Source organism: Gymnoscopelus braueri (assembly GCF_963280865.1).
Source record: "Gymnoscopelus braueri genome assembly, chromosome: 13".
Classification (NCBI taxonomy): Eukaryota; Metazoa; Chordata; class Actinopteri; order Myctophiformes; family Myctophidae; genus Gymnoscopelus; species Gymnoscopelus braueri.
The window spans coordinates 11,900,715-11,908,679 of NC_137615.1; the positions used below are offsets into that span (position 1 = coordinate 11,900,715).

Here is a 7,965-nt window from a genome sequence, read left to right on the forward strand (position 1 = left end):
AGGAAACAGGGGAGGGACGCAGTCCCGCCGATGGTCCTCCGTGTACATTGATGGCATGGGACTTGAACCTGCGACTGTCTGTAGCAGAGGCAACCGATCAAGATCAATATAATAAACCGAACCCTACCACTGCGCCAACGCACCTTCGGGCTCTCAACAGGTGTCTCTTTGTGCTTTTGACTTGCTTTATTGTATTTTGGCCTTGAAAATGTCAAAGTTCTACAACATTGAAACATGGGACAACTGGGTTTTGAACATGGAACCTCTGTACTGAGAATCCACTCTTTAGACCCCTACACCATCTCTTTACTGCTCACATCATGTCTCTTTATGCTTTTGACTTGCTTTTTTGTATTTTACTTACACCTAGAAACCCCATTCAAACTTTAAAATGTTCATCTTACTGTGGACATGTTTGCCTGAAAAGGAATCTTTTAAATGTTGCATAGTTTTAGAATCGTACTCCTTTAAAAGTTCAGAGATTTATAATGGAGGCCGATGGAAGCTTTCGGGACCTAAAAAAAACACTTTCACCTAGAAACTCCATTCACACTTCAAAAAGTCCACCTTACTGTGAACATGCATCCTGGAGATGTTTTACTTTGAAATGATTTGTAGTTTTTGAAATATTTAACTTCAAGCGCCAAATGCATTGTCAATGGCAAAGGACATTTAAACTGGGGGAAGAGTACAAACTTTGGCAGGCTACTAGTCCTACAGTCAAGAACACACACGTGAACAGACCATGTAAGAACCACTGTGGTGTAGTGGTTTAGATAAAGGGCTTGCAACCAGAAAGTTCCCAGTTCAAATCCAGTCAGAATGTTTTTCCACCTTTTTCTTGGCGCTTTTACCTTTATCTAATCTTTCAGTGAAGACCACAATAGTGTACAGAGTGAGTGAGAACCGCTGTGGTGCAGTGGATTAGATACAGGACTTGTAACCAGAAGTTTCCCAGTTCAAATCCAGATAGGACATTCTTCTAACTTTTGCCTACCAAAGTTTGTACTTTTGTCCCCCTGTAAATGTGTATTAACATTTCTTCTGTAAAAATGTAGCCGGGATAGAGTTCTTTCAGACATAACCCTCCACCTTTAACTATCAGGAAACAGGGGAGGGACGCAGTCCCGCCGATGGTCCTCTGTGTACATTGATGTCATGGGACTTGAACCTGCGACTGTCTGTAGCAGAGCCAACCGATCAAGATCAATATAATACACCGAACCCTACCACTGCGCCAACGCACCTTCAGGCCCTCAGCAGGTGTCTCTTCGTGCTTTTGACTTGCTTTTTTTGTATTTTGGCCTTGAAAATGTCAAAGTACTACAACATTGAAATATGGGACAACTGGGATGTGAACATGGAACCTCTGTGTTGAGAATCCACTCTTTCAACCCCTACACCATCTCTCAGCTGATCACATCATGTCTCTTTGTGGTTTTGACTTGCTTTTTTTGTATTTTACTTACACCTAGAACCCCCATTCAAACTTTAAAATGTTCATCTTATTGTGGACATGTTTGCCTGAAAAGGAATCTTTGAAATGTTTCATAGTTTTAGAATTGTACTCCTTTAAAAGTTCAGAGATTTATAATGGAGGCCGATGGAAGATTTTGGGACCCCAGTTTTCCCCCAGTTTAAATATCCATTGCCATTGACAATGCATTGGGCGCTTAAATTTAAATATTTCAAAAACTACAAATCAGCAACATCCTATGCCTATGCTTGAACCACAATGAAATTAAAACTTGTAGTCAGCATGTGGTGAATATTCTGTTGCTCAGTATGCAACCATCTTTCACATGAACAGTTTTGTCTCTGTCTATATCATTCCAAAGCCCATTACAGTGTCAAAGACAATCCAAAGTACTACTACATCTTCAAATATCTCCCCTGTTCAAGGGAGAGGCTATATAATAGTGGTTTGGCCTTAGGTGTCCCATACCATGTGGGAGACTGGGGTTCAAATCCCGACCGCTACATTCAGAATTTTCCTAAATAAAAGAGCCGATATACAATCTGCACTGTATGACATAATTGTCATACTCCATTCATTATAACACAGAGATGTTATTAGACACTAAGCTATCCATGTCAACACGTCTTTAAGCTCTAGGAGTCTCAACAGTTATAAGTAATTACCGTTTAATCTAGCTGAAGAGGCAATTCATTGATCAAATTTTTGCACAATTTTAACATCCCAGATCGATTGAAATATTAATCCACTGTGCCGACTAATACACCAAGATGTAATCACAGGTAATCACAGGGCTATCTGCTTGATATAATAAAAGTGCATTCAGGTATTATGAATCAATGAATTGAGTGCTAACATTTAATGTAAACATACACAGCAGGACAAAGGTTTGATTGATTGATTGATTGAAATTGATTGATTGATTGATTGAAATTTTTATTAGGCAAAAGAATGTAAAACAACACAGTTACATTTATAATGCTTTTGTCTAAAAGGTCCGGCCAAAAAAGTCCTTGCGGACTTGTTTCCGTTGGGGTCCTTGAATTAATTTCATAGACATATATAGTAGCAACCAAACAGTTCAAAAATCAACATGAAAATACAGATAATACAGAAAAAATACAACTATGTACCAAAAAAAAGGAGCATGAAAAAAATTAAAATAAAAAATAAATGTACAAAAAAAGGGGGGGGGGGGGTGAAGCATGGAAAAATAACGATTATATACAAAAAATGCATGAGGAAATACAAAATATGTACAAAAAAGAGGAGGGCGGGGGGGTCGTCTGTCTACAGGGAAACTGGTACTATCTCCTCTTTCCCACGGGGGGGAGGGGAAGATTTCATTGGCTAGAAATGCGTAAGGAAAACGAGGGGGAGATTTCACATAGATTGGTGAAGCAATAGGAAGCGGCGCTGGAATCCAACCGCCTGGGTTTGGATCCGCCCTTCAAGACCATCGATAGGGCTCGCTCTTTCAGGCTAGTAGATCGGCTACTTTCACTAGTTTCGGTTCCGAGGAGACATACAATTTCTCTATTGGTAAATGGTTTGTAAACTAGTGATCTTAGTGTTAGTGAAACAGGGGCTCGGTTCATGGCAGAAGGCACGAGTCTATGATCTTCAACAGACACTGTCAGTCTAGATGAAGCCATTGCTCAATCACTAGTGTGACAGCCTGTGAGTCCGAAGGTTCAGAGTTTGATTCCTGTCTATGGCCATGGGTTAAGGTGTCCATGAGTAATGTTCTTAACCCTGGATTAGCCACAATCCTTCAGCTGTTGAAAATACTGATTTCAATGTTAGTTGCATGGGCTGCTTTGTCTCAAGTTCAATCTATTCTGTTTCTATACGTGCTATTGTTGCATATCGCTTTTTGCCTTTCATGCCTCGAACCCGTTTATCGCTGCTTGCAGCTTTAACTTGTGGTTGAATTTGATCTGAGGGTGGGTAAGCCATGCAGAGGCGGAGTAGAAGTGCCTTTTTTTGTTTTGTTAATTGATTTATTCCACAGTATAAGCAAAGGTTTAAAATGTGTCAATTTAAGAATACAATGACATAACTTTATGTATTTTTTTTTATTTCAAATACAGAAAATACAAGATATGAAAGTATCTTGATACAAATTACATCAAATTACATCATGTTTTCCCCATCCAGGTCAAATTAAATATGTATTTCTAATACATGCATTTCAAATACTGCCCATCTCTGAGCTCCATAGCTACGGTAATATGTTATGAAACACATTAGGTATCTTTGTACTCAGGATTCATTTCAAAGACCCCCCATAACTCTCAGAGTTACAGACCTGTAAGCAGTGGTGTAAAGTAACTAAGTACATGTACTCAAGTATTGTACTTTTACTTTAAGTATTTCCAATTGTCAATACTTTTACTTCTACTCCACTATATCTCAGAGGCAAATATTGTACTTTTACTCCACTACAATTAATTGATAACTTTAGTTACTAGTTACTTTGCAGATATAAATGATTAAATTACAAAACATACATTAACCACTTTAGCCCTATTTTATACCTAGGCTATTTGAAAATAGCCGATCTACAAGCTCACAACGCGTCGCATCGCGACGCGTTGTGAACTTGTTGATCTGCTATTTTCAAACAATTTAGTACTTTTACTTTTGGTACTTTAAGTCCGTTTTGATACCAATACTTTTGTACTTTTACTCAAGTAAATGTTGAATTTCAGACTTTTACTTGTAACAGAGTAAACAATCAGAGTAGCATTTGAGTACTTTTTCCACCACTGCCTGTAAGGGTCCACGTGGAAGCCCCTCAAGGAGCCCCCTGGGCCCCACTTTGAGAACCACTGATATTAGGTGTCTGTGTAAGTATGTGTGGTGTGCATATTATGCAGTATATTGTATAGCCAATTACCCTCAAAATCAGATCAACCTCGATGGGAGAGAAGGCAGAAGGGAACAGGAACTGAATATGTGTCTTTCTCTCTTGACTTCTACTCCTGAATTACGGAATTAATAACCATTTTGAATTATAGTCTGTGTGACACATGACCCGGAAAGCCTTAATTATTGATTACCTGTTTCAGCACGAAGCGGCAGGGACATAATTACCTTCTGTAATGTGCACCCTTCATCACATTTAAACATTTATATTGCTTATCTTTCTTCCTAACCCCTGGCTACGTTTTTCTAATTACACTAATCAAATTGGGAATGGAGGAGCAATTCTTCTTTTTTTCACTTCAATTAGAAAGCCTGCCGATGACGTGCTTATTTCTCTGGTTTTCAAGCGCACTGAGGGGGTTGTTAGATAGGCGGTGTAAAACGTACTTGACATAGGCCTACACTGCGTTGTTCGGCCGTGTCGCTCGCTTGCTGATAAGTTTCAGGTTGGAAAAAAACGCAATGTGATGTGATGATCAGTACAGTAGATCTCTCTGTTAGCATAGATTGGGAAGAATAGCCTATAGGCGTATGAATGAAAAGTGCTCCTCAAATAAAAACAAAACCCTATTGGAAAATGAATACATCACAATTAGACTATTCTGTGTTTTCTTAATTGTTAAAAAAATCTTAAAAAACCTATATGATATGAGGCCTAAATAAAATCGGTCCGAATTGCTGACAGTTACATTGAAAAGACAGGGAAGCTGTACTACTGTACATTAGATCCACTGGAACACAGGTTGATTTCACCCACCCAATCCCCCACACATATAACTAATTATATGTGTTTTGACAACTTGCTGCGTTGGAAGGCACAGACAGAAGACAAAGGACGGAGTCAGAGACACAGAAAAACAAGAGTCTCCCCCAACATCTTGAGAAAACAAAACTTTATTGATGATTATTGTTAGGGGGGGAAGAACCATAGTGCATGCACATACAATGACGGGATAGGAAGCCTTTTTTTGAACCACAACACCTACTGGAAGCAGAGGGATTGTATAAAGTAGTTTATGGGGTCAGACGTTAGGCATTTAGCGAGGGTTAGGAGAGTCCGCCATTGTCTGACTGATGAGTATGCACACACAGAGGAAGGTTTTTAAGCCGCGGAGCCAAGAGCCCCAAAAAGCCTTCTGCTGCTGCCTTTTTATAATAATGTGTTGCAATTGGATTGTTTCTCCTGTTTTCTTTGTTATTATAAATACAAAAAAGTAAGATATGTGACAAGTGGCTAAATTGGGTATAGTTGTAAACAGAATGGGGCTAGAGGAAGTGGCTAGTGAGCTATGCTAGCTTTGTTGGCGTAGCCCTAGCCAGGCTGCCTCCCTCCTGCCCGTTTGTATAGCGCTTTGTCAGATCCATCACGACTTTTAATTTAGTAATGTTCCTATTTACATCATAGAGTTATCCTGTTCACAAATCATATAATTTTCATCATATTTCTTTAATATTCAAACAGGTAAATTTTTCAAAGGTTTGAGTTCTAGAAAATAACAATACAAAGGATGTCACATTAAGAATGATACAGGGAAAAAAAGAGATTCAGAGAAACTGACCAAAATGAGGAAAAAAGAAAAAATAACTACATACAGCACTGATATGTGTCACAGGATTAAGAAGTGATGTCAAAATTACAGGTCGTGTGTGCAAAATAGTACAGTTGACAAAATACAATGAGAATATCTACATTGTGATTGCATTACTTGTAAAGAGATAATATAAATCTGGATATGATTCCATAGAAAATGAGAAAGCTCTCCCTAACAATTGGTCTACTTTGTCTAAATCTAAAACGATATACCGTTTTTGTGTATTTCATATAGAAGAACATCTTCACTGCACAGCTCAAATATAATACACTGTTGGTTTATTATACTTTTTTACCCCAACTTTCATTACAAATAAACATAGTCATATTATTTTTGAAAAAAACCTCAAACAAAAAAACATTATAATAAAAAAAAAACTCAAACAAAGCAAACAAAATAAAAAAATAAAAGAAACAAAAAATAGACACGGTAGCTTTGGGCACCGCTACTTCCTTTTGTTTTGTTTATTTTTTTAATTTAAATTTGTATCTTCTTAAATCTCTCCAGTTATATAAAAGTCAGCAATTATACCAATCAATATACTGGAAGTTTATATATAAAAAAAACATCTGGCCAACACTATTCAGGGTTTGGACTAAGCAACTAGGTGGTTCAACAGTAAAACTGCCGTGGCGATACATTTTTATTTTATTTTATTTTATGTTTTTCTCTCATCTAATAGCTCATATCTATGTAAAATCTTTGTACACATTAAACACTCCGGATATGTCCAGCGGAACCTTTGGCTTGGGAGTGACGTGAGATATAACCACATTATCTAACCCCACTGGTTCTCAACGACGGGCTCAGGGCCCCACCAGGGGCCAAAAAAGGACCCTTACGGGTCTGTAACTCTGAGAGTAATGGGCCCTTACGGGTCTTTAACTCTACGAGTTAAATAAACACTGAGGATTTTACCGTGTGGAATGGAGTTCCAGTTTGAAATACATCAGACCACGTACCCCCATTCGATGCAATTTGTTTAATCTCTCTGACCCCAATCTACACTGAAAACTCCTCAGTGTTAGTTTAACTCTGAGAGTGTTCCATGTGTACACTCTCAGAGTTACAAACAGTCCATTTGGACCCCATGGGGGTCCCCAGACCTGATGTTGAGAAACAGTGATCTAATCAACGATTACGACAGCCTCGTTAACTCACTGAGGACTAACACACGATTCACTAAAACCACAAACTAAAATTACACTTGCCTTTTGAGGCCCATCTATACTCCCTCACACAACTGTGTTGTGTAACAAAAAAATGAAGTGTTTTCAAATGAACAAATATGGCGACACACTGTCAACTCTTTTTTTTTCACTTGTAAAGACATCATTTTGAAGTATAAATCAGCCTTTTAACCTTCCTTGGGACTTCCCCACGTTAAAATAAGTTCGGGAAAGAACTCAACACCCATTCAAAACATTCATTACATCTGTCCGAAAAGTACTTTCCATCCTATCTACCGTATAGCTTTTGTAGACCCCTTAATACTACTCTGTCCCAAAGAACCCACGCCCCTCCCCCCCCTTCCAAAAACGATAAAAACGAACAAAAACATCTTCGCTAAAATGTCAGAGGAAGCGCCGAAGGAAGCTGTGAAAAACCAAACCAAACGACACTTGACTAGTATAGTCACTTTAAACACTCTTACAAAACGTTGATAACCCCAAAAAATATGACTATGGACCTATATCTTACAGGGTTAGAGTTCTATACAAGCCCTAACAATTTTAAATCTGTTTACATTTTTCTCTGTTGTCCTAATTGTTTATAACTCTAGCAGCTCTCTATTTAGTACCACGGAAAATCAAAACAAGAAAAGAAAAGAGAAAAGAAAAAACCTCTACAGGTGACAATCTATGTTTTAAATCTTTAGAAATTAAAAACCCACAATATCAAAATACACAGCACAAAATATCTGAGGTATAAGATGAAAAATATCAGTTTGTAATTGTATTCTTA

General features: G+C 38.0%; 1 protein-coding gene across 5 annotated transcripts in view; it reads right to left on the reverse strand.

Annotated features, from left to right (window-relative positions):
* Positions 1-7,567: 7,567 nt before the first annotated feature.
* The window catches only part of rbfox1 (RNA binding fox-1 homolog 1), a 121,482-nt gene continuing 121,084 nt past the window's right edge, over positions 7,568-7,965 (reverse strand). For all 5 annotated transcript variants that reach the window (XM_080447711.1, XM_080447708.1, XM_080447707.1 and 2 more), the window contains exon 12: positions 7,568-7,965. This exon is cut by the window's right edge. The gene's annotated coding sequence lies outside the window, so the exon portion shown is untranslated.